Here is a 7815-nt window from a genome sequence, read left to right on the forward strand (position 1 = left end):
CACCTGAATAATGGCTTCTGTGTCTCAACAAAAATGATCAAATTTGAAGCAAAACGCATTTCTATAGAGAAAGGCATTCAGGATTTTACAGGATCACCATCATGGTGCTACAGATTTATGAAACCATATGGTCTTGCTATGCGGACCAAAACTAGAATTGAGCAAAAAATGCCAAAAGAATATGAATCTAAAATTCTGTCCTTTCATAAATTTGTTATTGATGCTAGAAAGAAAAATGGCTTTGAAATTGGCCAGATTGGGAATATGGATGAAGTCCCGCTAACCTTTGATGTGCCATCTAATAGGACTGTAGATCTGAAGGGTGCCAAAACTATCACTGTGAAAACTTCAGGGCATGAGAAGACCCATTACACAGGTGTGTTGTCCTGCTGTGCCGATGGCACCAAATTGCTACCCATTTTGATTTTCAAAAGGAAAACATTTCCAAAAGAAGTGATTCCGCGAGGAGTTGTTGTACATGTACATGAGAAAGGATGGATGGATGAAAAGGGAATGAGAATTATGGGTTGAAAAGGTGTGGTCCAAACGTCCTGGAGGACTTCTGAAAAAACCTGCCTTATTAGTGCTTGACCAGTTTAGAGCACATATTAGCGAACCAACGAAAAAGTGCTTCAAAGAAGTGAAGACTCATCTAGCTGTAATTCCCGGAGGTCTTACCAGCCAGTTGCAACCTCTTGATGTTTCCATCAACAAGCCATTTAAGGTCTTAATGATAGAATTCTTAGATTGTACGCTCCTCTGAGCAGGGCCATCTCTCCTCCTGTTTCCACCACTTCTAACTCTGCTCTCCAGCTACTTACCCCTCCTCCTCAAAGGTCCTCCACCTCACGTCCACTTTCGCTCCCTCCTCCCCCCTGGGGGTCTCCCTGTCTTCCGCGCCCCCCTTCTTGGGCCACGTCGTTTTCGGATCCTCCCTCCCCCTTCCCCGCCCTCTCTAGCTGTGCATTGAGCGTACTGAGTTGCTGTGTTTACTGTACTGTGCTGTCTCCCATTGTATTGTGATTTTGTTTGTCTCTGTACGGCGCTGCGGATGCCTTGTAGCGCCTTATAAATAAATATTAATAATAATAATAATAGAAGAGTGGAACCAATGGATGGCTGCTGGTAATCATGATCTGACATCTACTGGACGAATGAAGAGGCCCACCATCACTCAAGTTTGTGAATGGGTGAAAACATCATGGGACTCCGTGAAGGAGGAGATCGTTGTACAGTCATTCAAAAAATGTGGCATTAGCAATGCCTTAGATGGAAGTGAAGACGGTATCTTATATGAAGACAACGAAGAAAGTGAGGTCAGTGATTGTGAGCAAATGAGCTTCATAAATTCTGACTCTAGTGATGATGAGTTCTTGGGGTTTCCATAAAACTAGAGAACTCAACCCTTTAAGTCTCTCCGTTTGTTAATGACAGTGATAATGGTTCTTAATGCCACTGTTGACTGCTGTTCACTTTACATGGTTCAAATGTTATTCTGTTACAGTTTCTTAAATATTTTATTACACTATTTGGTTCAGAATACTTTTTTTCCTGTTTTCCTCCTCTAAAAACTAGGTGCGTCTTATGGAGCGAAAAATACGGTAAGTATATGCGGTTTTATTATTTTTAATACACAAATGTGGTTAAAAGAGGTGTTTGGTTTATTTTAGGTTTTATTATTTTTATTAAACTAATGTGATTTACACAACGAGGTTTGTGTAAATTTTTCTTTGTGGAACTACATGGCTCAGTGGGCCTTGGGTGTCAGGGCATGCTGGCACTTGTGGTTCTCCAACTTCCAGCATGTCCTGGCTGCCATGGGTCTACAGGTGCTTGTAGTTCAACAAGCACCAGCATACCCAGACTATTAATGGCAGCTTGGGCTGACCCAGCCCCATGCTTTCATCCTCTGCCTCTTGCAGTCTTTACCTGAAAAACCCCATCCTTACTAAACCATCTACCAAAGCATTATTGCAGACCAAATACACCCCTGCATGGCAACTGTAGCTTCTGATGGCAGTGGTCTCTTTTAGAAGGATAATGAGCCCTGCCACATTGCAACAATTATTCAGGAATGGTTTGAAGAACATGACAAAGAGTTCAAAGTGTTGACTTCAAATTTACCAGACCTCAATCCAACCGAGCATCTGTGGTATGTGCGGGAAAAACAAGTCTGAGCCATGGAGGACCCACCTAGCAACTTACAGGACTTAAAGGATCTGCTGCTAACATCTGGGTTTCAGATATCACAGGACACCTTCACATGTCTTGTTTTGTTGACGACACAAGGGAGACCTACACAATGTTAGGCAGGTGGTTGTAATGTTGTGGTAGATCGATAAATAAATATAACAAACCCACAAGCACCCACTGTAATTAGCACAAATATTATATAAGTAGCATGATAAGCACGCTAAAGTGTCCTTAAGTAAAAGTAAAAGTTTCCAACTGCAGTATTAATACTTTCTATTTTACTATTATTTATGTGTTATTATTATTATTATAGTCTACTGAAAAAACACAATCAGCACTGTACAGAGAGCATTTAATCATCCACATCTTGTCCAGTTGGAGCTTACAGTCTCTACCACACAAGTACAAATAGGGGCATATTCAATCAGGGTTCCGGTCCGCGGTAACGCGCGTTACCGTGGAAAGTGCGCACTATCGCTGGTATTACGGTACAGCAATAACGCAGATTTTCGTACGCAACCCTATGGCCTGCGAATGAAAATCCACGTTATTGCAGTACCGTGGATTAAGTTCGCGGCCCGTTCCGGCGCGATCCCGCGAACTGGAATCGTAATTGAATATGCCCCATAGAGTCAACAGGGTAAATTTTAGTCAGCAGTTAATTAACCTACCAGTATATTTTTGCACTGTGGGAGGAAATCTATGCAAACATGGGGAGAACATGCAAACTCCTGCGCTGTGAGGCAGCAATGATAATCACTGTACTGCCCATGTTATTGAACAGGCCCAACTTGTATATATTATTCCATGTCATTATCCAAGCATCAATAGATGTTGATATATTCCACCAACCTGTTTGTTAAGAAGACTTCATTGTTAGGTGGGAAATTCCCAGTTAATAGAGTGACGTCTCTTAACGTTCACTAAACTGGGGTGTGATCACAAATGACTCAATTATCACTTATTACATGTTGTTAAATAAATATTTTACCATGTGTTACAAGTATCAATCATCACAGAATTGATATTCTGTTAATAAGATGTATTTAAATTCAGCATTGGTGATGGCATGAAAACATTTACTTCACTGGCATATTTATCATATATTATTAGTGTGATAAAAATGAGACATAAGAGAAATGGGTATGGTCTCCCCTTTATCACATTATTAAACATATGAACCGTGTCTTACATTTACCTGAGCAGCCACTGGAAAAACCCTTATCTACATGTATTTTTGCAACAAAAATATACTAGAAGAAAAGTAAAGTAATTGCGCTCAATTGTCTTAGTACTAGGTATAGATATATACTATAATAGAGGATGTTGCAAATGACATGATGAAAACAACATTTAATAGTACATACAAGGGTTAAAATAACAACTGTGTTGATCCAAGTAAACGAGTTAAAATAAATGGGTTAAAATTAAGGATGAGCGGGCTCGGATTCCGCTAATCCGAGCACACCCGAACAGTGCGGATCAGACGGGATCCGAGCACTGTTCGGGTATTTCCGGCGCCAAAAAAATGAAACTGAGGCTCTGACGTCCAAGTCTCGCGTCGGATCTCGCGAGACTCGGATTACATAAATTCACAGCTAGCGGCCGCCATTTTCATTTGGGCTGTGATCATGGTAGAGGGAGGTTGTAGGGTAGTGGTACTCCTGCGTGATCAGTCCAGTGGTGCTTTATGCTTGTGTCCAGTGCTCTGTCCTTGCTGAGTCCAGTGGTGCTTTATGCTTGTGTCCAGTGCTCTGTCCTTGCTGAGTCCAGTGGTCCTTTTGTCCTGTGCTCTGTCCTGCTGAGTCCAGTGGTGCTTTGGCCAGTGTCTGTCCTGCTGAGTCCAGTGGTGCTTTAGTCCTGTGCATTTTTGTGCTAAGTCCATAGTAATTGTCTAATTACTAAAAACTCCAAAATAAATAAATAAATTATACAAAAAAAAAGTTAAAAAAATATTAAAAAATAATTTAAAAAGTATAAAAAAAAATCTAGAGCAATATATTATTGCAGTCCTGAAATATTAGTACTGCAATACCTACATTCACTGTTTCTGCAGTCCAAAAAATAGGAACTGCAATCTATATTACTACGTTCACTGTTTCAGCAGTCCAAAAAATAGGAACTGCAATCTATATTTCTACGTTCACTGTTTAAGCAGTCCAAAAAATAGGAACTGCAATCTACATTACTACGTTCACTGTTTCAGCAGTCCAAAAAATAGGAACTGCAATCAATATTACATTTACTACGTTCATTCTTTAAGCAGTTCCAGAGAATAGGTACTGCAATCTATATTACATTTAATACATTCAATTTTTAAGCAGTGCAAGAGAATAGGTACTGCAATCTATATTACATTTACTACGTTCATTCTTTAAGCAGTTCCAGAGAATAGGTACTGCAATCTATATTACATTTACTACGTTCAATTTTTAAGCAGTGCAAGAGAATAGGTACTGCAATCTATATTACATTTAATACGTTCAATTTTTAAGCAGTGCAAGAGAATAGGTACTGCAATCTATATTACATTTACTATGTTCATTCTTTAAGCAGTTCCAGAGAATAGGTCCTGCAATCTATATTCCATTTACTACGTTCATTCTTTAAGCAGTTCCAGAGAATAGGTACTGCAATCTATATTACATTTACACGCATTTCCAAAGTGTGTGTGGTTTAGGGGTACACTCATTAGTGCTGCATATAATGGAGTACAAAAATTTGGAGGATAAAGTAGGGAAAGAGCAAGAACTACTTCCTCCTAATGCTGAAGCTGCTGCCACTAGTCATGACATAGATGATGAAATGCCATCAACGTCGTCTGCCAAGGCCGATGCCCAATCTCCTAGTACAGGGCATGTAAAATCCAAAAACCCAAAGTTGACTAAAATTACCAAAAAAAGAAAATTAAAAACATCTGAGGAGAAACAAAAACTTGCCAATATGCCATTTACGACACGTAGTGGCAAGGAACGGCTTAGGCCCTGGCCCGTGTTCAGGACTAGTGGTTCAGCTTCACCCATGGATCTAAACCCTCCTCCTCCTCCCCCCCTCTAAAAAATTTAAGAGACTTAAGCTGTCATCAATAACACAGCAAAGAACTCTGCCTTCTAAACAGATGACATCACAAATCCCCAAGGCGAGTCCAAAGGTGTTGGTGGATGCGAAGCCTGAACTTCCCATCTTTGTACGGGAAGAGGTGGCTCCTTCCACCATTTGCAGCACGCCCTCTGCATATGCTGGAAGGATCACCCACAGTCCAGTTACAAATTTGGCTAATGAAGGTGTGAATGTTGTACACCGGGAGGAGGATATTTATGTAGCTGGCGCTGAGGAGGAACTTGAAGAGGAGGATGCTGATGTGGTTATCATAAATGAGCCACCAGGGGGGGAAACAGTTGTTGTCCATGGGATGAAAAAGCCCTTCGTCATGCCTGGTCAGAAGACCAAAAAATCCACCTCTTCTGTCTGGAGTTATTTTTATCCGAATCCGGACAACAAATGTATGGCCATATGTAGCTTATGTAAAGCTCAAATAAGCAGGGGTAAGGATCTTGGCCACCTAGGGACTTCCTCACTTATACGTCACCTGAAGAACCTTCATAATTCAGTGTTTAGTTCAGGACCTGTGGCTAGGACCGTCAGCAGTCCAGGGACACCTAAATCCCTTGGTCCTGTTGGATACATACCACCAACACCCTCCTCGTCAACTTCCTCCACGATCTCCATCAGATTTAGTCCTGCAGGCCATGTCACCAGCCAGACAGAGTCCTCTTCAATACGGGATTCATCCGAGGAATCCTGCAGCAATACGCCTACTACTGCCACTGCTGTTGTTGCTGCTGGTAGTCGGTCATCTTCCCAGAGGGGAAGTCGTAAGACCGCTACGTCTTTCACTAAACAATTGACCGTCCAACAGTCATTTGCCATGAGCACCAAGTACGACACTAGTCATCCTATGGCAAAGCGGATAACTGCGTCAATAACAGCAATGTTGGTGTTAGATGTGCGTCCGGTGTCCGCCATCAGTGGAGTGGGATTTAGATGGTTGATGGAGGTATTGTGTCCCCGGTTCCAAATCCCGTCGAGATTCCACTTCACTAGGCAGGCGATACCAAAGATGTACAGAGAAGTAAGAACAAGTGTCCTCAGTGCTCTGAAAAATGCGGTTGTACCTACTGTCCACTTAACCACGGACATGTGGACAAGTGTTTCAGGGCAAACTAAGGACTATATGACTGTGACAGCCCACTGGGTAGATGCATCGCCTTCCGCAGCAACAGCAGCAGCATCAGTAGCAGCATCTCCACAACGGCTGCTCGTGCCAAGGCAGGCAACGTTGTGTATCACAGGTTTTAGTAAGAGGCACAACGCTGACAACCTCTTAGAAAAACTTAGGGAAATAATCTCGGAGTGGCTTACCACACTTAGACTCTCCAGGGGATTTGTGGTGTCAGACAACGCCAGTAACATTGTGCGGGCATTACATATGGGCAATTTCCAGCACGTCCCATGTTTTGCCCACACCGTTAATTTGGTGGTGCAGCATTACCTCAAGAGTGACAGGGGTGTGCAGGAGATGCTTGCGGTGGCCCGCAAAATTGCTGGACACTTTCGGCATTCTACCGCAGACTCGAGCAACATCAAAAAAGTCTGAACCTGCCCTGCCATCACCTCAAACAAGAGGTTGTGACGTGCTGGAACTCCACCCTCTATATGCTGCAGAGGATGGAGGAGCAGCAAAAGGCCATTTAAGCCTACACAGCCACCTACGACATAGGAAAAGGAGTGGGGATGCGCCTGAGTCAAGCGCAGTGGAGACTGATTTCCGTGTTGTGCAAGGTTCTGCAGCCGTTTGAACTTGCCACACGAGAAGTCAGTTCTGACACTGGCAGCTTGAGTCAGGTGATTCCCCTGATCAGGCTGTTGCAGAAGCAGCTGGAGAAAGTGAGGGAGGAGCTGGTAAACCATTGCGATTCCACCAAGCATGTAGCTCTTGTGGATGTAGCCCTTCGTACGCTTTGCCAGGATCCGAGGGTGGTCACTCTTTTAAAGTCAGAGGAATACATTCTGGCCACCGTGCTCGATCCTCGGTTTAAAGCGTATGTTGTGTCTCTGTTTCCGGCGGACACAAGTCTACAGAGGTGCAAAGACCTGCTGGTCAGGAAATTGTCCTCTGAAGAGGACCGTGACATGCCAACAGCTCCACCTTCATATTCTTCCACACCTGTTGCAGCGAGGAAAAAACTCAGTTTTCCTAAAAGACCCGCTAGCGGGGATGCAGACAACATCTGGTCCGGACTGAAGGACCTGCCAACCATTGCAGACATGTCTATTGTCCCTGCATTCGATGCTGTCACACTAGAAAAAATGGTGGAGGATTATTTTTCTGACACCATCCAAATAGACATGTCAGACAGTCCATATTGTTACTGGCAGGAAAAAAAGGCAGTTTGGACGCCCCTGTACAAACTGGCTCTATTTTACCTGAGTTGTCCCCCCTCCAGTGTGTACTCGGAAAGAGTTTTTAGTGCAGCGGGGAACCTGGTCAGTGAGCGGCGAAGGCGGTTGCTTCCGCAGAACGTTGAAAAAATGATGTTCATAAAAATGAATTATCAATTC

This window comes from Mixophyes fleayi, chromosome 2, assembly GCF_038048845.1.
Source record: "Mixophyes fleayi isolate aMixFle1 chromosome 2, aMixFle1.hap1, whole genome shotgun sequence".
In the NCBI taxonomy this organism is placed as follows: Eukaryota; Metazoa; Chordata; class Amphibia; order Anura; family Limnodynastidae; genus Mixophyes; species Mixophyes fleayi.